Source organism: Rousettus aegyptiacus, unplaced genomic scaffold, assembly GCF_014176215.1.
Source record: "Rousettus aegyptiacus isolate mRouAeg1 unplaced genomic scaffold, mRouAeg1.p scaffold_m13_p_1, whole genome shotgun sequence".
NCBI lineage: Eukaryota > Metazoa > Chordata > Mammalia > Chiroptera > Pteropodidae > Rousettus > Rousettus aegyptiacus.
Genome location: NW_023416284.1, coordinates 98,380,618 through 98,405,030, shown reverse-complemented (window position 1 = coordinate 98,405,030; position 24,413 = coordinate 98,380,618). Strand labels below are relative to the sequence as shown.

The window sequence follows — 24,413 nt, the reverse complement described above, 5'->3', positions numbered from 1 at the left end:
GCACTGAGTAGGCACTCACTAAAAGTCTGTGAATGAACAGACTCTTTAGTATTTCCAAGCAGTTGGAAGCGTAAGGGAACGGTGCAGAGACACAGGAGGGCCCCATGCATTGGGGGAACTCGAGTGGTTCTATATGTTTGGTGCATACATGCATGTGGAAAAGAGGAGATGAGAGCAAGGCCGGCATGGTATGTCCATAGATAAGGCACAGAAGAGAGTGGTGACGTAATTAGATTTGTGTTTCTGGAAGATCCTGGAGGCCATGTGGAGTGGTTAAAGCTGAGCAAGACTGGAAGCAGGAAGACCGTGAAAAGGCTGCATGCACACGCAGGAGAGAGAGGGTGAGCGAAGCCCTGGCTCCAAGCAGGGTGCTATGGATGGAAGTGAGTCTCTAAAGTGTAGGGGGTCTGGAGTGAGAAGCAAGGTGGCAGGCCACCTCTCCAGCCCCAAAACAGGTCTTGCTGCTCCCCAACCACAGCCAGGCTATCCCCAACTTCTTCTCTGGGAGACGCCTCCCTTGTCTCTGGCCCTATCTAAATTCTACCATCTTTCAAAGCTCAACCCAATCCCTGCCTCCAGGTCTGAGTCCCCTGTATCACACCGATGTCCTTTGAATAACTGGCATTCCTTATGGGCTGCTCTTGGCATTGCCTGTCCCCACCTGTCATGTAAACATTTCGTGAGAGCTTTTCTTGTGAGCTTCCTGAGGATTGTGGCATTCCATTGCAAGCGAGACAGAATTGCACAGTTGTTTAGAGCCTGGGATTTTTGCCTACGGCAGTCTGGGATTTAAATTCTGAATCTTCCACTTAGTAGCTAATTGACTTTAGGTAAGTTACTTCCCCACATGTAAAATGGGAATAAAAATATTACCACCTAACAGGATCATTCAGAGGATTCACTGAGCTGATGCATGTAGATGTAGTAAGATGTAAAGTGTGTTTCTACACTCCCCAATCTCCTGTACTTCTACATTACATTTCACACACCTGCTCATTTCTAGCCAACTGCATCATGACAGCTGACTCTCTGACTTCCTGCTAGGCCGTCAGCACCCCGAGGGCAGGAGCCAGCACAGCCCAGCACGGCCACTCAACATAGTCACAGCTCTTAAATAAACATGTGCTGAATGAATGAATTATTGGATCATTAAACACTTAACATGTTGAATTCAGCTGAAACTAAGATGCCAAAGAAGAGAGAATCCCAGCCAAATTGACCATGGTTCTTCCCAGGAATTCTAGAATCCTGTGGGAGCTTAGACAGAATGGACTTCCCTAGAAGCCAGCAGGCAGAGTGACCTGGAAGAGGCAGGTAGGCAGGTCTGTTTTATCACACCCTTTCCTAGAAGGGAGAGAGGTGAAGGTCAGAGCTTGGGCCCAGCCCAGGGCAGGGAGGGTGCAGCCTGCAGAGTGACCTAAGTGCAGAGGGAGGTGGCTACCTTGCCTCCATCCTAGCTCTGAATGGAGGATTCTGGGCTCAGAGGCAGTGGTGGGGCTCAGCCTCTTGGACCCTCTGGGGAGCTGGCAGGCCTGAGCCACTGCAGAGCACTAGTCCCAAGGCTGTATATACACAGGGCTGGGAATGTTTATTTTTCCTTATTGACTTTCTCCAAATAAACCCCTGGCCAGCAGAAAGGGGCTCCCAGCAGCAGCTGTTTACCCAGTGTTTGTGATAAAGAGGCTTCTCCATAGCAACAGGTGGCAACGAGCAACTCTCTGAAAACATGTAGGGCCTTGCAACCCAGCACGGCTTCATGTCCTCAAAGAGAGAGAAAAAGAGGCAGAGGAAGAAAGGAAGGAAGGAAAGGAGAGAGGCAAGGAAGGTTGTCAGACCAGGAGACCCAGGGTGGAGGTAGGGGGTGGTGGGGGCTGGGAAATGAACAGAAGAGGAGAGTAGGAAGCAAGCCCCAAAAGGAGTTTGAAGGGTTCTGTCCTCAGAGAGGTTTCTGCTGAGAGTTCCTGGTGGGCTCAGAGGAAGGAAAAGCCATCACGTGATATGCAGGGAAGTGTGTACCCTGCTGGTTGTGGGGTAGCTGTGAGAAGGAGCACTGTGCATAGGAACCACTCATTGTGGGCTTGTGTGGCCTAGTGAAGTGTGAGTCTAGGTAATTGTGTATTTACATTACTGTGTGTACATGTGCACAAGCTGAGAAGGGAGGGTGTACTTGTTTCCCGGGGCTGCCGTATTACCGCAGACTCGGTGGCTTAGAACATCAGGAATTTGTTCTCTTACAGTTCTGGAGACCAGAAGTCAGAGATCAAGGTTGAGGCAAGCTTGGTTGCTTTTGGACGGCTCAGAGAGACAGAGCCTGTCCCATGCCTCTCTCCTAGCTTCCGGTAACTGCCAGCAATCCTTGACATTTGTTGGCTTGTAGACACATCACTGCAATCTTGGTTCCCATCGTTATATGGTGTTCTTCCCTGCGTATCTCCGTGTTTGTGGCTAAATTTCCCTCTTTTTATAAGGACACCGGTCCTTTAGGATTTAGGGCTCACCTTAATCCAGTATGACCTCATCTTAACTTGACTACATGTACAAAGATCCTATTTCCAAATAAAATCATATTCACAGGTACCAGGGGTTAGGACTTGAACACAACTTTTCAGAGAGCACAAGTGCCCACTATGGGGGATGTCTGCATGAGGCTATCACTAAAGCTTGGCTGATGAACCCGCATGCAAGACTCTTAGAAAGCAGACAGCTTCTTCAAACCCTCGACACATCCTTCCCCTACAAAGGAACGATGTGATGGATCTGGGTAAGAGAGGGGGCCCCGCTGTCTCATCTGGTGAAGTCCTCAGGCCATGGGAGAAGGGAGGGACTTGAGGCATCAGGTGTGGCGCCTGTGTCCATGTCCCACGTCCTAGCTGTGTGACCTTGGTTGTGTTACTTTTTCCCTCGGTGCCTTTGTTTCCTCATCTGTCCCAATAATCCCCACCTTGTAGAGCTGCGAGGCTCATAAGGCTCTTGGCACAATGCCTGGCACACAGCAGGCACTATTCAAAGTATGGGCATTTTTGTTATTTTTCATAGGGCTTGGCTTTTCCATCAGGAGTGTGTGGAAACGCACTTGGGATGCCACACTGGGTGGTGCCCACATCTGCAGATAGCAGTCTCTCTTCCAAAAGTTGGCAGAGGGGCCCGGGCACCAAGGGGGGCATGGTTCAACATGAACACAGCCCTGACAGAGTCTGTCCCAGGGACCTGGCATGGGCAAGGGCGTCAGCAGGAACCTTCCAGCTGGACACAGGCCCTGCCTAATCAGACAGATGCACACCTATGCTGTCTTCCAGTTCACTGAATGTGTTCACCTGAGGAAACTCAAGCCAGCACCTGGGTCAGTGCAATCATCAAGCAGCTGGAAGTGTGTGAAGGGAGATGGTGACCAGGTTGAAAGCACATACACACACGCACACAGAGACATACCTCACAGACACACAACGTCACAGACACACACATCTCACAGACACAAACACCTCATACTCACATACCTCACAGACATACACGTCTCACACATACAAGCATCTCACAGATACACACACACCTTGCAGACTTAGACATGCTTACCTCATAGACACATACACACACCTCGCAGATACACATGGGGGACAGAATCACAGCTGGCTAGACAGATACACACACCTCATAGACATAAATACCTCACACTATGTCACAGATACACACTCCTCACAGACACACACACTTCTCAAACATACACCTCACAGACTTTCTCCCACAGATTGGCACAAAGATTTCAGCCACATGGATACACATCTCCAATCTCACGGGCACCAAGTGTCCACACCCAAATTTATTAGTTCATGTACAAATCTTTCTTGAACACCTACTGTGCTCTAGGCACTGTTCTAGTCACTAAAGAAGCAGCAGAGGACATAGCATGGAGATTACATTTTAATCAGGGCGACAGTAAGAAGAATGAATAAGGAAATTGTACCATCTATTAGAAAGAATTTAGTGCTATAGAGGAAAACGAAGGAGGAAAAGGAGCATGAGGAGGCTGCAGTCTCAAATGTGTCCTCTACTCCCTCCTGGGGTTCCCTCGTCCCCCCAGTGCCAGGCTGTGAGCCAGAGCCCTGTCGGGCCCAGTCCCACTGCTCTCCCCTGAGTGGAGTGAATCAGGACGGCGGCCAGAGCTGGACATTTGCCTGGTGGCTCCTGGCCTGGCTCATGGGGCGTGGCCTCTGTCACAGCCACGGCAGCTGGTGTCCCTTGGCGGGGTGGTCTGCCGCTCCCCGAGATCTGTTGCTCTCCAGCTATAGCACGTCATCCTCGTTACTATTCTAATCCTCATTACAGGGAAATGTCCTCGCACTCAAGCACAACAACCACGCAGCGCTGTTACACGGCCCCGTGGGGAGACAGGGCATTTTTTCGGAGCTGCTGGAGAGAACAGTCAGAGCAGCATGGGGAGGAAGAGTTGATGCCTTCTGGAGTTTCTTGCAGGAGGGGGGGTAAGAGCAGCCCCTTCCCGATGTCAACTTTTTCTCTCCTCTGTCCTCGCAGCTCCTATTATCATTTTTACCAATGAGAACATGGCTAATTGTTTACTCCAAGCCTGCATCTGCCATCAGCTAATCCATGAGGACTTCAGGGCCAGCCCTACCCTTCACCTCATTTATCTTTGCAGCCAGGCACCTGCAGCAGTGCTGGGCACACAGTAGATGCTCCATAAATGCTGCTTGAAGGGGTAAGGGAAAGCAAGGCAGGAGAGGAACAAAAATAAATGCAGAATTGGGTGGAGGAGAAGCATGACCTCTTGCCCTAGGCCCCTGGGTGGAGTAGTATGACACAGGAAGGATGAGAGATGAAGAGCTTCCCCTTTCTGGCCCAAGGATTTGTGTGTGTGCCCTTCTGGAATCATAGTCCTTGAAATTCCACCCTCACATTTATTCCTTTGTACTAAACATGACCTCTTCCTCCAGGGTTCTCATTTAAAGGACAAATGTACTCTCTGTGAAAGATAATGCATTAAGTGACCAATAGTGTGGGGTTGAATGACCTCAGGCAATTCCTTGAACTTTTCTGGGCCTCACAGTCCTCGTCTGTAGAATGGGGACATTATACATTCCTACCTCAGGGTTGTTGTGAGGATTAAATAAGTGACTCTGTAAGGCACTGAGTATGGTGTCTGGCACACAAGGACTGCTCAGCGAATGGCAGGTTGTATCTGTGTGTGACTCAAATGTATTTCTCTGACAGGATGCATCACTGGAGTTGGGCAAGAGAAAGGAATATTTTGATCATTTTCTCCAGGGCTGGCCAGCCTTAGCATTGCCGAAGAGACTGAGATAAGAAAGAAGACATAAGGGATTTAGAGCCTCAGGGGGCTGGGTGGACTCTGGTCCCTGGGAACAGGGTACGTCAAAAACAAGGAATGGGGCCAGGTTTTGGGGACCGGACTTGGGAGAGGGGTAACTGGGAGGGAGAAATGCAAAGGTGAGGAACAGGGGACTAGCAGTTTTGCTTCCAACCCTGAGCGATGAGCACAGGGGAGACAGCTAGAGAACAGAGCTCTCAGAAAGTTTCCAGCACATTCCTGCTAAAATTAGCCCCGTCTTGCGTACGCAACTCTATATTTAAACCCAAGGCCTGTCAGAGTCATTGTGCTGTGCTGCCAGCACACGCCAGTGGGTTTGGGGCCCAGCGCCGAGGCAGGGGTTCAGGCAGCAGCCTGGGGCTTGGGCAAGATGCCCAGCGCATGGGACAAGGCATTGCCCACCCACACCTGTTTGTGCAGAGTGGTGCAGGGGTGCATGAGTATGCGGCACATGCGCGTTGCTCCCAGGCAGCATGAAAGGCCTCCTGCCTCTTGTCCTGGCCTCAGGGGACAATACCCAAGCAGGACAGACAGACACAAACACCATCACAGATGCCGGTACATGCAGAAGGGATAAGGGCAGACAGGCGGAACGAATAGTCTGAGAGGAAAGAAGGAGAAAGAACAAGGGACAGAAATGGTGGCAGAATGAATGAGCATCTGTCGAGGGGGCAGAGGCAGGGAGGTAGACAGAGCTCTAGACTGATACCAGGTGGGCCGTGTATCCTGCACTTGGGCTGACCTCCCAGTCCAGCGGGCCGTGGGGTTGGGGGTCGCACAGAGGGCTCAGCCTCCTCTAACCACCAAGCTTTCCCCCCCACCCTCTGCTTCCCCACTGGAGGGTGAGGGGAGCCCAAGCTGCTCCCTCCTTTCCCACCTGCCGCCCAGCCTTCTCCAGGGAGAGCTCTGGCTGATAAGAAGCCGGTTTTACCTGAGGCCTGGAACATTAACTTTGACACTGAAAAGGGGATATTTTATTACCCAGGAATATTTCTGCATCTCTTCAAAGATCTCATTCGCCCCCCACCCCCAACAGCAAGCCTCTTTAGACAATTAAAACCGGCTCTCCTGTTAACCCTACTGATCCGGCCCTATTATAAGACCCAAAGAGGGGTTTTATATGTGAAGAAAGGGTTTATATGTGGGCAAGTGTCCGCATATGTGCATGCTGGGGGCAAGTAGGGTGATTCGTGAGGCCCTCCCACCAGGCCCTTCCCCCCTGTAGCCCTAGCCTCCTCTGGTTGCAGACCTATTAAAGGCCCCAGAGAGCAGTCAGTGCCCTCTTAGCCTACAGAAGTGACAAGTAAGTCTTCAAGAAAAGGTGTGACTAGCCCAAGGTCACGCAGGGAGCTTGCTACTCATCTGGGCCTGAACCCCTGGTTCCACACTTTTCCGTGTATTCTCTGCCTTCTGCTGAGCTAAGTCCGTGTCATCCTTAGTGTGTGCCTGGCTCGGATGTCACCTTCTCCTTGAGACTCAGCTCTGGTTTTCCAGGTAGAGTGGCCAACAGCCCATTTTTCCTGTGACTGTCCTGGTTTTGGCACTGAATGTTCCACATCCAAGCCAGGATGGTTGGTTACCCTATTTCCAGGTCAAAATGATTTTCCCTGTTTCTGTGCTCCCAGAAATATCCAATGGTACAGCTAACATTTATTAACCCTCTCTGCTGTTAGCCTAAGTATCTGATGCAGATTCTTTAATTTAATCCTCCTAACAATTTTCAGACATAGATACTATTATTCTCATTTTACAGATGGGAAATGTGAGGCAGAGAAGTAAAAAGGCAAGTTCAGCTGAGAAGGGCAGAGCTGGGATTTAAACCTGCACACCCTGGCCCCAGGAGACTATCCAATCCTCTCACAGAGGGCTCCCTTTGTGATTAGTATATAAGGCTGTCTCCCTGCTCAATCAAACTCTCAGCAGAGCAAAGTCCAGGTCTCCTTAACGCCAGGGTCTGGCATAGTGCCAGACATGTAGTGCTAGACACACCAAGAAAAATGTTGCTGACTGAATCCAGGCTTGGCCCGTCCTCCCTTGGCTGGCACTAATTCCTTCCCTTTGTCCCACACTCTGGACCTCAGGCCTTCTGAGCCATCTTCCTTGCTCCTATATGGTGTCTTTTCGGCTCCTGGACCTTCTATTCCAGAGTCTTGAAAGGAACGACTTTCCTGGGAGCCAGTAAAGTTCAGAAGGAATCCGTGCACGTGTTCTGAGAGGTTCCAGACTGTCTCTGGCCTGAGGCCACTGCAGACCCACCTTCTGCGTGGCTCCAAGATGGGATGACCCAGACTCTGGAAGCTGGACCCTGTCAGTGGCCTCTGGCTTCTGGGGCCTCTGCTCTAGTCAGCCCGCTGCCGTGCACATGTAATCCCCTCAGGGGGGTCCGGGTGGTATAACTCTTGCGGTTTACTCTGTTTCCAGAAATCCTTAGTGAAATTACAGCTTTAATTAAATACAGCTGGCTGTACGTTATACTCCATATAATTATCGTGTTATTATTATTATCACTTAGACAAAAGTTCAAACAAAGTTTACTGTAAATGCTGTTTGACAGAAACAACTGGAAGAGCTGAGGGCTCTTGGTCCGTCTGAGTGACAGAGAGGAGTGGCCACTGCAGCAAGGTAGGCAAAGGAGAGAAATGGCTGTGGGTGTGCATGTGGGAACCTGGGGGGAGAGAGCCCTGGGACAGGGTCCGGCTAAGTAACCATGTGACGTCGAGCAAGTCCCTGTCCCATCTCCAGGTCTCTGTTCCCTTCCCCAGGATAGAGAAGTTTCATTCTTCTTATTAGTATTGATTGAGACCTACTGTGTGTCAGGCACTCTTCTGAGACCTGGAGCTCAGCAGTCAACCAAGAAAACAAAATTCCTACTCGCACGGAGCTTACATGCTAGTGAGAGAGAGAGAGAGAGTAAATGAATGCAGAAACAAATGTGTAATATAATATAATATCAGGTAGCAGTGAGTAACCTGAGGCAAAATAAAGCAGGGGAGAGAAAGGGATATTAGAAGAACTGGGGGCACTAATTTAAGAAAGGCCCCCCCCCCAAAGGGTGACATTTGATCAGGAACCTGAATGAAATGAAAGAGTGAACTGTGAGAAAATAAGGGGGAAAAGCACTCCCAGCAGAGGGAATAGCAATGGCAAAGGCCCTGAGGCAGGAGCCTGTTTGGCATGGTCAAGGAATGACTAGGAGGCCAGAGCGCTTGGAGCAGAGGAAGAGCAAATGAGGTCAGAGGTGGAGTGGGGCATGTCAGCCTTATAGGTCTTAGAGGTGACTTAGGATGTTATTCAAAATGTGAGGGGAAGCCCTTGTGGGGCTAAGGGAAGGTGGCTGATGTCATGATCTGATGAGGATTCAATTCGAATCAGTATCACCAAGTTCCCTTCCAACTCTGACCCACTCTGACTCTAAGGTCCATTCCAGTGGAACGAACCATACCAAAATTCAGTTGCTAAAAATTAAAATTTATTATTTTCTGTCATAGCTCTGTGGGCTAACTGGGCTCAGCTGGGTGGTTCTCACTTGGGGTCTTTTGAGGGGTTCAATCAAGTTGTAGGTGGGACTGGGGTTATCCAAAGGCTGGACTGGGCGGGATGGGATGTCCAGGATGTCTTCTTCACTCACATGTCTAGCATCTCTGTTGGGTGCTTGGCCAAGCAACTTTTCCTCCTCCTCGTGGCTGTTCCACATGGCGAGGTTGGGCTTCCTCAGCATGGTGGGCTAAAGGGTAGCTGGGCTTCCTACATGGTGCCTAACAGTCAAGAAGCCCAGGCAGAAAAGCTTTCTCTGGCCTAGCCTTAGAAGTCACATGGTGTCAATTTTGCTACATTACGTTGGTGACCCTGGGCTGTCCCAGATTTAATACAAGAGAGATCTAAACAAGAGTATGGGTGTGGGGAAGCATGGTAATTGAGAGGCCACCTTTAAGAGATCGGCTCTCAGAGGTTCCTATTAGAAAACACAGAAATAATTACAGCTGCTATTCACTGCATGATTTCTATGGACCAGGAACTGTTCTGGCTTCCATATTTCAACTCGTTTCACCTTCATATCGACTCTACGAGGTGGGTACTATTGTTAACTTTATGTTCAGATGGGGAAATTGAAGCTCAGAGAGGTTAAGCATCTTGCTCAAGATCACATAGCTAGTGAGTGGGGAGCTGGGATTGAGCCCAGTCTGTGTGGCTCCGGAGTCTTTGTTTCACCAGGCTCAAGCTTCCCTGGCAGCCTAGAGAGAACACTCCAAAAAGACTGGAGACAGCTGAACCATTCCTGGCCTCCCCAACTTCCCTTGCCCAGGGCATGGCAAGTGTCTGATTGAATTGGTTTGCAGAAATGTACAACACAAGAGGAACTTTGCCAAGTAGGGGAAGAGAGGGCTTCCTGAGCCTGCTGCCTGAACACACCCATGGCCCTTGCAATAGGTACATGTAATCCCAGACCCATGACATTTTTGAACTGAAAGGAATTTTCAATAACAAGCTCAAATCCTAGGGTATGGACACAGGAACTGAGGCCCAGAGAGAGCTTGAGATCACCACTGTTACTCTGCAACACATTGGTGAGATTCCTAGCCCAGATTTCACTCTACCACCATCTACAGAGTCCTCACTGAGGCCCCATGTGCAGGGTGGAAACTGTGCATATGGGGCAGGGCTGGAATGATGGCCCCCGCATTTCTCTGCTTCAAACTCTTCAGTACAATGTCCATGGCCCTGTGCATGACTAGTGTCAGAGCACTGAGCTGGAGGGGAGGGCATGGGTGTGAGCTTGGGCTCTAGGAAGGGAGGAAAGGGCTCTGTAATAGAGAAATGGAACACGGCACCAGGAATCAGAGGAACTTAACCTTGTGACCTTGAGTACCCCTTCAAGCCCTCAGCATCCCAGAGTGAAATGGCTGGAGGCCCCAGCCACACGGGGCGCTGTGGTGCCCAATGTTTCTTATTTCAGAGCATGAGGCCTCTAAAGTTAGGCAGGTAGGAGCAGGGAATAAAAAGGGTTGGAGATCTGGTATTTCAGAATCCCAGGGCTTCTGGAAGGGACTGGGCCCCCTTGCTGGCTAAGCCTAGAATAGTTATAAGGTCCATGTTGAATCCTAAGTACCAATGAGGGAGGAGTGAACTTGGATGGGCCCGCCATGTTTTCTTCTGGGGTCTCAAACCTGTGGCTGTCTGGGTTTGGGGACGGGGGCAGATTGTTCCTGGCAGCCAGGCCTCAGTCAGCAGCCACCGTCCTCCTCCTTCCCGGGAGTTGCCCAGCCCATCACCTGGCTCGGAACATGGAGCAGGTTGCTAACTTCTGCTGACACTGGCAGGGGCAGCCGCTCCCAGGCTGATACCTCATGGCAGCCACACTTGCACAAATCTTTAATTGTTTAGTTTAAAGAATTGTGTTTTGACCGCGAGGGGATTTTGGCTGGAGCTCAAGAAGTGATAATGATATTTCGCTGCCAAGACGTCTCCTTGGTTCTCTGTGTGTTAATGTGCACTTTCAAGACGCTCCAATTAACTGCATCAGTTCTCGGGGAGATAAAGGGAGAGGGAGAGGAAGCAGGCAGCAGAGGGAAGGGAAGAACACTGGCGATTTGGAGAGGTAGACAGGCACCCCCCCACCGCCACCTTTTTATTAGCAAACAAATGGGGGTGGTGGATGACAAAGTTCTCGCAGACAAGCTCCAAGTGAAGTGAGGTCTCAGACTTTGGAAGGGAGACGTGGGACAAAACCGGAGAGGCCCCGAAGTTAGCACCCTCGCCCAAGCATAGGCTTTCCTGGCCCAGAGCTCTCTTAAGAGCAGGCCTGCTTCACTGGGCCGCAGCGTGGCCACCCTCCATCCGTTTCCTCTGTGTGCGCCCGCCTCTGCCTACGTGTGTTCGGTTTCCCCATTCCTGGCTAACCCTAACCCCAGCCTGTCACCATTCTGCCTTCTTCCCCTCCCACTTCTCTCACTCTCCCTCACCCCTCCAGCCACACTAGTCTCTGCTGGTCCTGAAGCGAACATGCAGGCATGCGGGGCATACTTACACACAGAGATTGTGTACCTGCTGTTTCCTCTGCTCAGAACGCTCTTCACCAAGATATCTGCTTGGCTTGCTTCCCTACCTCCTTGAGGTTTTGACACAAATGTCACCTTCTCAGTGAGGCCATGTTAAAAATTGCAGTCCATGCCCTGTCACTCCCTATCTCCCTTCCCAGCTTTGTCTCTATAGCATTTACCATCATCTAACATATAATTTGCCCACTTTTAAATTTTATTATCTGCCTCTACCACTGGCATGTAACCTTGGAGGGGGCAGTTTTGTGTTTTGTTCACTGTTACGTATCTCCAGCAAGTAGAGCGATGCCTGGCATATGGGACATGTTAATATTTGTTGCTTGATAACAGCATGAATGAACTCTGTACTGACCATTATGCTTGTCCCAACACGGTTCCCTCCTCTGAATTCTAACTCCAACTCTACATCCACCCCTCATGTTAGACACCAACCTCCCTCCCTTCAACTAGTTCTTTGCCCTCAAATCTCACTTCTCTCTTGCCCCGATTCACCTGCAGCCCTAGCCTTGCCCTTCACTTCTGCTCTTACCCTTGCCCCCCACCAACCAAATCTTGACCCTTCCCTCCATCTGGTCAGGCCCTACTTGATTAATGTCCTCTGCCATTTCTGGAAGACTCCAGCTTTGTGTGCTGTGAGGTCCCACTCCAAACTTCACCTTGAAGAAGGACCTTCCACTGAAATTCCAACAGAGGCCACACTGCCGCCTCTCAGGTGAAACCCCCAAGAGAGGTGGGCTCCTGAGCTCTATAGCTTCCTCAAAGCCACACTCCCAGGCCTCCTCATTTGTTAGAAGCGCTGTGGAGAAGGGCTCTGGGCAGGCAGGAATGCCTCCAGCACTGTCTCAGGTGGGGACTGACTGTGGGAGGCTCCTCCCTGGTTACTTCACTTTCTCCTCAGGGTGAGGGGGGAGGCGACTCCCCATCCCTGTCTGCTCCCAACTCAAGCACCAAAATGACTTTTCCACATGCTGAGGTGTGAGCTCACAACAACCTCCCCCATCCCTTCTCACACACATACTCACATTCCGCTTATGCTCAGAAGCATCTAGCATCACAAACGCTCCAACGTTGTGGTGCATGTGAACAAGCAAATGCTTCCTCTAAAGCCAACATCTGCCCCACAGAGACCCCCACGCCCCGCCCCACCACTCAAAAGGGTAGGGAAGGAGGCCGCTGTTTGAGGTGGTGGGGGGGGGGGCCCAGAGAGGCTGCCCAATCCGGAAGGAATGGGGGAGGGCTGAGACCCCAGTAGGACAGGACAGACTCCTATGCCCCTCCCCCGCTCCCAGTTCCTTCCCCCCTCATCCAGTACCCATCAGGCCTCCGAGGGAGGGTCAGCTCTGCCGGCTCAAGTTACAAGAAGTTGAAGACAAGAAGATTTAGAGAGGGAGCCGGGCCCAGCACAGTGTGCTGTTTGTCCGCCTTTGAAACCAGAGGCTGTGCGGTGGGGTGGGGAGCGGAGCGGGCGGGAGGCCGCGGACACTCGGGTGAATTATCGCTCCGCTCGGGTTCTGACTTCCAAGACTCTGGCCGCCCTCCCCCGGCCCCAGCTCCTGTTTCTCCAGGTGCTGGGGTGTTTTCCTACGTGTTAATTTGCCCCAGTTGACGCGCCCATTCTTGGCCCCGGCCCCCCAAGGGGAGACCAGCCCGCCAAGTGGTGGGTCAGGGGGGGCCTTAGGGGTGGAGAGACCCGGGCTGTGGGGCCCAAGCCCTATCCTAGGCTGAGAGGGACAATAGCTAGAGTGGGAGTTGTGTGTTAACTCATAGACCCTGCATGGTCCTCGCCAGACCCTACACCCTCTACGGACAGCCCCAAAGAGGTCCTGATGTGCTTGCGCACTCACAGCGCCCCTACTGGCTCCTCAGCCCTCCCAGCCACCTCCTCTAGGAAGCTCGCTATGGCTTCCTTTCCCTGGAAAAGATCCCTGTGCAGAATGTCATTGAGGTACTGTGGCCTCCCAGACATCCTGTCACTCGTCTTCTCTAAGACATCATGGGATCAGCCTAGGTTTTATGTTCATGATTTTTATAGGAATTATAGAGACAGGGAAACGGGCTCTGAGAGGCTAAGTGGCTTGCCCAAGGTTACCCAGCTACTGAGAAGTAAGGTCAGGATTTGAACTGCTTTTCTGAGTCTAGTGTCCATGACCTTTCCCCTCATGCATACAGGAAGAGGTTATCTGAAAAGGAAGGATAGGGGAGCAGAGGACCAGTGTTGGCATGGAGTGGTAAACCCACCCCATCCACCGGCAGGGGAGGAGGGACCTAGCAGCCAGAAAAGCTCTCCAGCACCAGGAACCAGCCTGACCTGGCCCTTTGATCCTGGTCATCTACTCTCTCAAGCTTGGCTGGGACCAGTGCAAGTGTCTACCACCAGCTCCAGCTGAACCTTGGTGGCCCCTTTGGGCGTACCCACACCTCCTCATGTCCCTAACCTACAGGCCTGAGGCCTGAGGAGGAGGGCAAATTATTATTGGCATGGGAGCTGGAGGCTTTGGATTAGAGAGGGGCTTGTTCTACTCACTGGCAGAACAAAGGGTCTCCTGACCACAGGGTCCCTCCCTCTTCTCTTCTCAGGCTTGGACGAACTATGAGTGAGAGTGACATTTCTCTTTACACTTGTCCCTCTTGGCCCAGCTCTCCCTTCCCGGAGCCCCTCCGCATCTGTCAGGCAGCAGGGCCAGGCCTTTCCTACCCTGGGCTTCTCTCCCTTGACATTGCCTGGCTGCAGAGCCCCTCTCATCTCACCTTCTCTCCCAGAGATGACTGGAAACACCTCCATTCAACCTGCTCCTCCTCTTCTAACCTCAGGTCACAAGCCTCACAGGCCTTAGCTCCAGCTAACCCTGTGCCCCTCAAAAGGACTGTGGGCGCTGTGGGCAGGTGGGTCAAGGTGTGGGAATGGCTACCTCTTGGCCCTGCCCAAGGGGAAATTTCAGACCTCTTGAGCAGAGCTGTATGATAGGCAAGACAAGGAGATAGAGGCATTCACAGATCGGGGTGCTTAAACCTCGCCATCCACCTCTCCGTCTTTTCCTTTCCTCAACCCCTCCTTTCACATGACCCCTGAAGCCAGAGCTCTGTTCCTATCCAAACTCCATATCCCCCATACACCATCACCTTGACCATCATCAGCCCTTCCAGAATTCTAACTTTCAGAGTCCTATTTCCTTACTTCCTGCTACTGGTGGAACCCCAGGGGCGAAGAGCAAGATGGGGTGTCAAGGGCAGGTTTAGCATGCTAAAGAGAGGGAGGGCTTAAAAACCTCACAGCCCTATCTGCTAACCTGATACACTTGGAATAAATCAGACTGCCCTGGCTTGGAATCCAATTTTATCACTCACTAGTGAGTGTGGTCTTGAGCAAATTATTTAGCCTCTTTGAACCATGTCTTTTCATTTGAAAAGGGATCTAATCTATCCTTTAGAGTTGGTTGTGAGAACTAGGCATACCTGGCATATAGTAGGTACTTTACGAATGATGCTTTATTTGAGGCTTGCTGGTGAGTGAGTGCCAGTGTGTGCATGGGCTGAGGGTGTGCCAGCAGAGAGCAGAAAGAGAGAGAAGGTAGAGTTTATCAGATGGGAGGTGGCCTAGAGCAAGCTCAAAGAAACCTGTGCTGCCGAGGCCTTTGAAGAACTTTGAAAATGTTTGGGCTGGATCAAGATGGAAACTAACGGTCAACAGCCTCTTTACTGAGTTCCAGTGGTTGCCTTGGCCATGAGTTAAGCATGATGTAAGATACAAAAGAGCTCATTTATAGACTTAGTATAGAATTTTTGAACACCTCTCATGTGCCAAGTCCATAGTGCTTACATTTTAGTGGCGTGACATAGACCAAAAGAAAGTCAATGGACATATAAAACAATTGGAAAAAAAATTAAGAAAATTAACAAGGGGCTAAGATGGTTGGTCACTTGAGGGCATGGCAGGGAGGTTGAACTTGCAGGATGAACAGGAACTGGGGAAGAGCACACAGTGCGGAAGGGACTAATGGGGCAGGAAAGATTGTAGCCTGTTTGCAGAACCGAAAAAAGAAAGAGAGAGAAAAAAGAGTGACGAGGTGAGTGCCGGAAGCGAGAGGACAATGGTGGAGGTGCAGTGGGTGAGGTGGGCGAAAGGCTGCACTGTGTACGTAGGATGCTGTCGGCCATGGTGAGATGTCTGGAGTGTCTTGTCAGTGCAGTTGGGGATCATTGAAAAGGGAAGAGGGACACCATTTGATTAATGCTCCAAGAGTGTCCCTGCTACTCTGAAAAGAAGGGATGGGTGAGATAAAGGTGAGTATAGGGGGCCAGTGGAGGCTGGGCAGAGGTCAGCTGGAGGGGAGGTGGACTGGCCTCAGGTGGTATTAGTGAAAGTGGTGATAAAGGATGGATTTGACCAAGTGGGACTAGCTGATAGGTTGGAGAGGAGGGGCGAGGTTGAGGAAAAGGAAGACATCAAAGGGGCTGCCTAAGCTTTGGGCTTGAGTGTTTTGGTGGATGTGGGCAGCACTTCCTGAATGGGAAAGCCTGAGGGGAAGGAATGCCGGAATTCTATTTCGATTCTATTACATCTGACATATCTGTGAACAGTTGGAGAAACGAATTAGAAGGGAAAGGTAGGGCTGGAGATAACATTTTAGGGCCTTAAGCAATGGAGTCTCTAAATCCATGGTCCTGGATGAGTACACCTGAGAAAAGTGTCTACCAAGAAGAGAAAAGGGTTCTGGCCTGGGCAGGGAGGAAGCCCACCATTTGGAGTTAGAGAGAGACCAGTGACAGCCAGGGAGTAGTGGCCCAGCCCGTGAGACAAGAGTGGGTAAGTAGAGGAGTAATGGGAGATTCAAGAGAGGAGGCGATTTCAAGGGGAAGGCGCCTCCATCGTGTCAAACGCTGTTGGGAAGTGGAGGTTTGGCACAGAAAAATGACCATGGATCGTGGCCACATGGCAATGGTATTGGCAGAGTATATTAGTGAGAGCTGACTGCTGTGGCCACGAGTGGGACAGCAGGAGGGAAAACTTACTCTAGGTAGATGCAGCTGTTGGAAAGAAGGCATGTGGAGAGGCTTCCTGAGGAGGAAGGTGAAGCAGAGAGTGAGAGGCTGACGTTTTCCCCACTTTTCCTTAAACTCTGCTGCATGTACCATCTCCCTGCTGCTTTCTCAGCATTTCCAAATCTTGCAGCACCAACCATTCCAGTTGTGAAAGATACTGCTAGTAGCCCGCCTCGATATCTATTTTCATCTTTTTCCTTAGTAATGGAATCAATTCTTTTCTTGCTCATGTTCCCACTCAGAATAAAGATTATATTTCCCGGTCTCCTCTGTAGCTCGGCATGGCCATGAGACAAAATCCTGGCTCGTGATATGCTAGTGAAAGTGTGTGGAGCTTCCATGAAGTCTTCTGAAGTAGAAGGAGGATCCTTCTTTGAGGTCCTTTCTGCTGCTCACTGGAATGAAGGTGTGATGGCTGGAGCCTGAGCAACTCTTTTGGGTCATGAGGTGGAAACTATGTACTGAGGAAGAAAGCAGTAAAATAGAAGGAACCTGGATCTCTAACGACTTTGCGAACCCACCCATTTGACTTTGAGCTTCCTATATATGGGATTACTATATGTGTGAGAGAAATAAACTTTTATCTTTTACAAGCAAATGTTATTTTGGATTTTCTGACACTTGCAAAAACCAAATCCTAACTATATGCTAGCAAAACAGAGACTGTCTGGGAGCAGAGGGGACAGATGATCACAGCATCCTTTCACTTGAGCTTCGAGAAACATATGGCCTTGACAGTAAAGAGCAGGTCTGAGACCTCCAAACTCAGCTCCTCAGACACTGATTCTCCAGGGGGCTTTGTAGGAGGGGCTTAGGAACCTGCCCTGGAGGTTGATGACCAGAGGGTTTCCTCAGCCAGAACTCTGGAGGGCCTCCAATATTACGGTTATCCTGTTTGTGCCTCACCCCCAGCCCAGCCTGCTCTCTACCCTTCTCTGCTCTGCTCTGTGCCCTGGGCATGCAGGGCTGGGGGAGTGGGGGTGGGGAGAGGGGAGCTGAGCCTTCTGGCTTCTTGTTGGATTCAGCCAATTGGAGTAGCCAGAAGGGGTTCGAAGATGGGAGAAGAGACTCATGTGGCTGCACCTTTCCAAGATAGCAGCTCCTACAGGGCAGCACTTGCTCTAGGGCTGCAGCCTTCATAGGCTCACATAGCACTTCTGCTTCCCTGATACCTAAGACCTAAGGTGGTAGTGAAGGTGGTAGTGGCATCCCGTGTTGCTAGTCTTTGGGTCTCGACATTCCCAGTTCCTCTTCCTAACTTTGGAAAGGGTGCTTGCTTTACATCTCTTCATTTGCACTAACTGAGGGTGAACTGGGTTTCCTGTTGGGAGCCTGCCTGATATAGCACCTCCTGTTCAGGCCATGAAGACATCCCTGAGCAGAGGTAGGTCCTAGGGATGAGAGCGGGATGGCCAGAGGGGCAGAAATGGACAGGGCAAAATAGAGGCAGAAAGCTAGAAACAGAGAGATCAAAAAGGTAAAAACAGTGGTAGGTAGAGATAGAGCAGACAGAAACAAAGACAAAGAGACAGGCATGGAGGGAGGGACAGACAGATGAGGCTGTCAGAGGCAGAGAAGCACAGAAAGACAGCAGGAAAAGGACTGATATCGAGATGTAAAAATGACAAAGGGTGAGACATGCTCAAGCCGACAGAGATCGGAAATGGGGCAGAGAGCGGGATAAAGGGAAATAAAAGCCAGAGGTTCAGTGACAGAAGGATCCCTGGGGAAAGCAACATAGAAAGAAGACAAAACCCATAGCACATTTATTTAATTAAAAGATATCAGCCCTAAACCAAAGCTTCTCCTGTCTCTACCCATTGGCTCTGGACCCTTCTGTCTCTCTTCACACAATGGCCAGTACGGTGTCTTTTTCTGACCATTAGTTGAGACTAAAGCCTTCTTCAGCGTTACTGGGTGGATCAGCAGGGGCCCATTTCAGGGGCATTAAATGCAGAGAACCAACAAGGGATGCAAATTCCAGATGTTGAGTGGAAAGCTGTCAGCACCTGGGCCTGAAAGGGAAGGGAAGGTGGTTCCCTAAGTCAGTGAGTGCTGGAGCCGTAGGCAAGCCTGCCCCACAGGACCAGTGGGGGAACACAGCCATTGCTAAACCTGCACAGCAGGGAGGACGGGGGAACAAACACCCCCACTTCTCTTTTCTACTCTGCAATCTTCTGTTGTGTCTCTGTTGGCCGAATCCAAAGGGAAGCCAGAGGACAGAGCTGACTGATACAGTCCAGAAAGGTCCACCTCTGGACACAGAGGAAGGAAGAGAAGGTTGTAGAGTGGCTGGAGAGAGCAAATGTGTACCTCTCCTTAAGATGGGTTCAAAAAGGGTCAGCTCTATCTATTGGAAGCCACGTATATGGTTAGGGGTGTTCTATAGTTGTCTTATCCTCAGTTTCCTCCTCTGTAAACTCAGGGTAAGAATAATGCCTACATCCTTGGACTGTATGAGGAGAAATAACCTGAGACTATATCTGTGAAAATGCCTGGCGTGGTGCCTGCCATGCTGTAGCTCTTGGGCATGGCTGGTGGGGGTAGCTTCTCCCTCTCTGGTGCTGAGCACCCCCAGATGGGTAATGGTGCAGTATGCACCACTCTAAGGAGGTGCCCAATCCTCGGGCTGCTTGTGAACAGAGGCCCGGGACACCTGCAGAGCAGTGCTCAGACACAGAAAGGATGGGGCCACCCATCAGGAGTAAGGAGCAGATCCCAGGCCATGTGAGAGGAATCAAGAACAGCTGTGAGAGGAGGTGATTGGAACTGAGTTAGTTTTATGACTTTTAATTTTTTTTTACTCCAGACATTTCAAACATATACTAAAGCAGACAGAATAGTATAAAGAGCCCTTACGTATCCCCCACCTAGCCTCCACAATAAGCAGTTCATGGCTAGTCTGGTCCCATCTCTCCCCATATTATTTTGAAACAAATTGCAGACATATCATTCAGCTATAAATATTTCATATGTATCTAAAAAAAGCTAAGACTCTTTTAAAAATAACTTCAATACCATTATCATGTAAAAAATTAAAACTAAGTTTTTAACCCCAATAGCAATGAGCATACCTAGCATCCAGATCTAGGTTTCCAAGACCACTTTCCAGTAAAAAGCCAGGGCTCTTTGGAGAAATGGTTGATTCTATGACTAGGGCAAGAAAAATATAAGATAGGTTTGGAGTATCTTATAGTGCCAGAAAGTTTGAAAGTGCTTAAACAGAACAAAACAAATGAAAACCCTACATTGATGGGGGTGTGTCAAAGGGACACAGGAACCAACTGAAATAGTTCCCAATGGCCAAAGTTGGAACAATTTAAGCAACAAAATAAATATAGTAGTATTGGTTTATTACCCAAAGTATAAAACAAATACCCCTAAATCCATGCTAATGTAAATAATTGAATAAATAAATAGATGAGGGAGAAGAGAGAAATCTCCCATGCAGAAGAATTCCAATAATTTATGTAGACCCTCCACTCTCAAGGGGTGGGGGCAACAAAACTCCCCGCCCTATAAAGCGTGGATGGCCATAGTGCCTTTCTGCCAAAGTGCCTAGTATGAAAACGGGAAAACATAGTAACTTTACCGTGGAGAACCTGACAAACACTACCTTAGCCTGGTGGTCAAGGTCTACAGCAACGGTCATTAATCAAGCTGATAGTATATACCCTGTGTAAGATGTAATAAACATGACATTTTACTTCTGTGATCTTCCTCTCCAAAACTTACGAGCCCAGTCTAACCATGAGAAAAACATCAAATTCCAATAGAGTGTCATTTCATGAAATACCTGAGCAGTACTTCTCGAGACTGTTAAGGTCATTGAAAATATGAGAATTCTAAGAAACTGTCACAGCCAAGAGGAGTCTTAGGAGACAGGACAACTTAAATCTGATGTGGTATTCTGAATGAGATCCTGTCACAGAAAAAGAATATTAAGTAATGACTAAAGAAGCTTGAATAAACTATGTGTTTTAGTTAATAATGCTGTATAAATATTTGTTCATTAATTGTAACAAATGTACCATGCAAATGAAGATGCTAATAATAGAGGAAAGTAACCAATGTCACCATAGAAAGATGAAATAAAATAATAGAGGAAAGTGGGTGTGTGTGTGTGTAGGGTGAGGGTAGGGTTGGGTACATGGCAACTCTCTGTATTCTTTTCTCAATGTTGCTACAAACCTAAAACTATTCCAAAAAGAAGTCTGTTATTTAAAAAATTAAGTTGATAATATATCCAAGAAATATCCAGTCAGTGTTTAAATTTTCAATCGTGTCACAAATATATCTTTATTTCTGCTTCTTTGAATCAGAATTCAAATGACGTCCACATATTGCAATTGGTTATGGCTTGGGTTTTGAAGGAGGTGATTGTAATTAGGGGAGAAAAGACCTTTTCGTGTATCCTGGGTAGGAGAATTGGGGGTGCGGGTAACATTTACTTGTCTTAGCCTAAGCAACACGTGGGGGAAGTGAGGTTTCAAAGTGGGAACATGAGGGCAGTTGGCCCTAAGTCTTCAGAGGAAACCTGACATTAAAATGGGCTCCAGTTAATAGAGTTCAAGGTCTTGCATGTTCTCTGTCTCTTTCTTGTTCATTATATTGTCATTGATCTGCCCCCAGGATATTGTTGTAGGGTCAGAGAAAGGTATGAGCTTCAGACGCAGGTCTGAGATGGCATTTTCACTCTGCCACTTCAGCAAGTAACAACCTCTCCGAAACCTCAGTTTCCTCATCTACAAAATCTGATGTATTTTCAGTCTCTCAGGGCCATTGTGAAGAGTAAATGAAATAATGCACCTGAATGTACCTGAAGTTTTTCTTTTCTCTCTCTCTCTTTTGGGACAGAAGAAAGAGGCAGACTTTTACTAGTTTAACAAAAATATTTATTTGAAGAAAGGTGGAGCTGTCACATGCACCTGGGGAGCAGGAGGCCTCATTGGCAGAGGGTACATGTCAACCTTTGAGTGGTGAGTTTTTGGTGGGGATTTTGATAAAAATCAAAGATCAAACTGATACCAGGTCAGCTGTTGAAGGGTCTGGGTGGTATTGAAGGTTCAGGGGAGGCCTGTGGTTTGGCCTTGTGAAGCCAGACTTATCTTGAAAGTCATCATGTGAGAAGCTGATTGAGGCTTCACTGGGGCTGGACCCCTTTGGATGACAAGGAGGGAGGATTTGAAGGTCAGAGAGGGAGGCTGGGGTAGGCAGGACATGGAGCATTATCTGTGTCCTTAGGCTGTACCTAGAGAAGCAGGGCCTGGTGGGGGTCAGGTGGGAAGAGCAGGGAAATTAGGTAGAAATACACATCTTCCCATCACAGGGCCTGCTCCCTGAGGACTTGGGCCAGGCCATCAGCCCCCACACTGACACCTGCCAGCTCACTCAGAGGAGACTCTTGTTCCTGAGCAAAGGGAGAAGCAGTCAGATCGGGATGGAAAGGGAGACAGAGAAGAGGCAATGGGAAAGAGATGGGTACTAGCAGGCAGCAACTGAGGGACCCTGAGAGGGACAGAGGCAGAGTCCAGAAGGGGAGGAGGGGAGGATGTCAGAGCAGGAGTCAGGACGACAAACACAGCAAACAAGACAGAAGACAAGGATGATACCTTGCCACACACATGCTGTTTCTTCCTCCTCTTCTTTGCCACAAATGTCCTCCACTGGCGAGATCGTAGATGTAATTTGGAGATGAAGTTCGCCTTTCTTAAAAAAATGTGAGAGAGGAGGAAGAGAACCTCCCAGATTTAGAGCAAGTCCTGGACTGGGCGGGGTAGAGCGGAGAGCGGGCGGGGGTGGGGGTGGGGGTGGGGAAGAAGAGTCAGGAACTCCTCCATCTCCTCCCATATCTCCCAGCTAACTCCCTCATCCCCAGGTTCTTGCTTTAGTCTTCTCTATTCCACGCTGTTTGAATGAATTTTCCCATCACTCAAAATACTTTGTCAGTCCCCTCTCAGCCTGATAAAAATTCTACCAGTCCTGCAAATCCTGCTTAAAGGCTTGACTGTCCTTTACTCTGAAGCATTCCTTGCTTAGGTCCCCTTAGCCCCTCACTCCTCTGTCATGGAGTCAACCATATAGTTTGTACTTGACCTTAAGTTAAGTTATGCTCACTGGAATCCTTATTGCAACATAGTGTTTTTTTTTTTCTTTTTTTGTATATCTTTCTTTCTAAATGGCATTTCCTTATAGATTGGGATTTGTGGTCTAGCTCATGCCTGTCCCAGCGAAGGATCTCCAATTTTACTTGCCAACTGGACAGAAGGCTGTGGAACCCACCAGACTCCATCTTATCTTTTCTGGGGTGGGAGAAGGGAAGAGGGCACTATGAGGGGGAAAGCACCCCTTTCTCAGTCCTTCAAGCTCCGAAAAGAAATGAGCTCAAAAGTACCAGCTATACTTCCAAATTCCATTGTGACATCATACTCAAGGATCATATACCCCAAGAAGCCATTGTGGCTTCCCAAGCCCAGCCTGGGTAAGATCTCTGGAAGTGCACTGCACCCCAATCTCCCACAGATCTTATACCACAGATGGCCTCCCAAGTAGAGCTCGCAGCTCATTTGGGGAGCACTCTTCTTCCCTAAGGGATGAAGCAGTCACCCCACTTCTTAATTTTGTGATGGGCTTTGGGAAGGAGGATGCTAGGATCTGGAGTTAGGCAGAGGGAGGGGCAGGGAAAGACATCCTTTGCACACCCTTGGGCCCCAAAACTCATGTCCGGACCACACAATGTTAGGAGGAGGACCCCTCACCTGAACATAACACACTCAAGGCCCTACTTGAGCAGAAAGCAAAGCCCACGATAGGAAATCCAGAGGGCTGAGATGAGCTCCAAGGGAAAGGTGAAACCTTTAGCGACCTGGGCTAGGCCCTTGGGACTTTGGGTAGTGGCTTTCTCTTGTACTTCCTCATTCTAGAGTCCCCATGCTGCAGGTACCTGCAGAATCCACCAGATGCTCCATTTTCTCTTTTCCTTTCTCGATTAGGATCCCCCTGCCAACCAGCACAATGTATTTCTCCCCACCCCAGGAAGCTTGTCCTACCACTTGGCCCTTCTGAGGGTCCTTTGTCCTTCTCCGCTTGATACCAGCCACCTTGATGGTATTTCTATTCAGAGATTAATGAGAAACTTACATATTAACTCTGAATTGAATCTGATTACAAGTAAGACCTATATTTGTACAGTAATATAGCTGGAATTCTAGGGTTGGAATTCATTTCCAAGTAAGTAAGCCAAAGGGGATCCAGGAATTTCTTTGGCACCACTTTTTGGTACCACATTTCTTTGGTCCCCACAGGAGACCTCCCAGTCTATGCTGAGACTTTCGTAGTGACAGGAAGCTCAGCACCTCACAAGGCTGCCCACTCTGCTGTAAAATAATGTCAAATCACAAATGTCTTTTTTCTTTTGAACCACAGCCTGGACTCCTGTTTTTGGTTGTGGGGTGTGTGTGTGTGTGTGTGTGTGTGTGTGTGTGTGTGCGCGCGCTCACGCAAGCCCATAGAGGACACATTTTTCTAGGGAAATGTTTTGTGATTGTTTTTATGCGAAGAGCTCCATAACCTTCTTGTCTTTAACCTGGCTGAGTTAGTGGTCTAAAGGCAGCATCATATAGTGTTTATTATGCAGAAATTCATTAGCCTCTGGGGCTGGGGCTGGGGGAAGGCTACAGCTTGAAGAAGGTTAGGCTTGCAGGGGAAAATGGAGGAAGGCAGAAGAGCCTGGTCTGGTATGAAAACTTGGAGTTGGTGAAGGAAAGAAGGAAACCTAGAGATTTCCCGTTCACAAAAATCTCCAGAGAAAGGGCTTTCCTTACTATGAACCTTAGATAAGTGACTTAATCATTTGGAGCCTCAGTATCTTCATCTGGAAAGTGGGAATAATATAGTAACCATCTCCTGGGCTGGTTGTGGGGGTTAAGTGAGACACATATGAAGTTGTGCCTGGCACAGAGTAAGTGCCCAACAGG

General features: G+C 49.3%; 1 long non-coding RNA gene across 1 annotated transcript; it reads left to right on the top strand.

The window, feature by feature from the left end:
- Positions 1-4,401: 4,401 nt before the first annotated feature.
- LOC107501931 lies at positions 4,402-17,005 on the top strand. The gene is made up of 3 exons (XR_001594898.2): positions 4,402-4,475; positions 7,896-7,963; positions 16,713-17,005. It is a non-coding gene; the product is annotated as an uncharacterized LOC107501931 (long non-coding RNA).
- Positions 17,006-24,413: the final 7,408 nt, after the last annotated feature.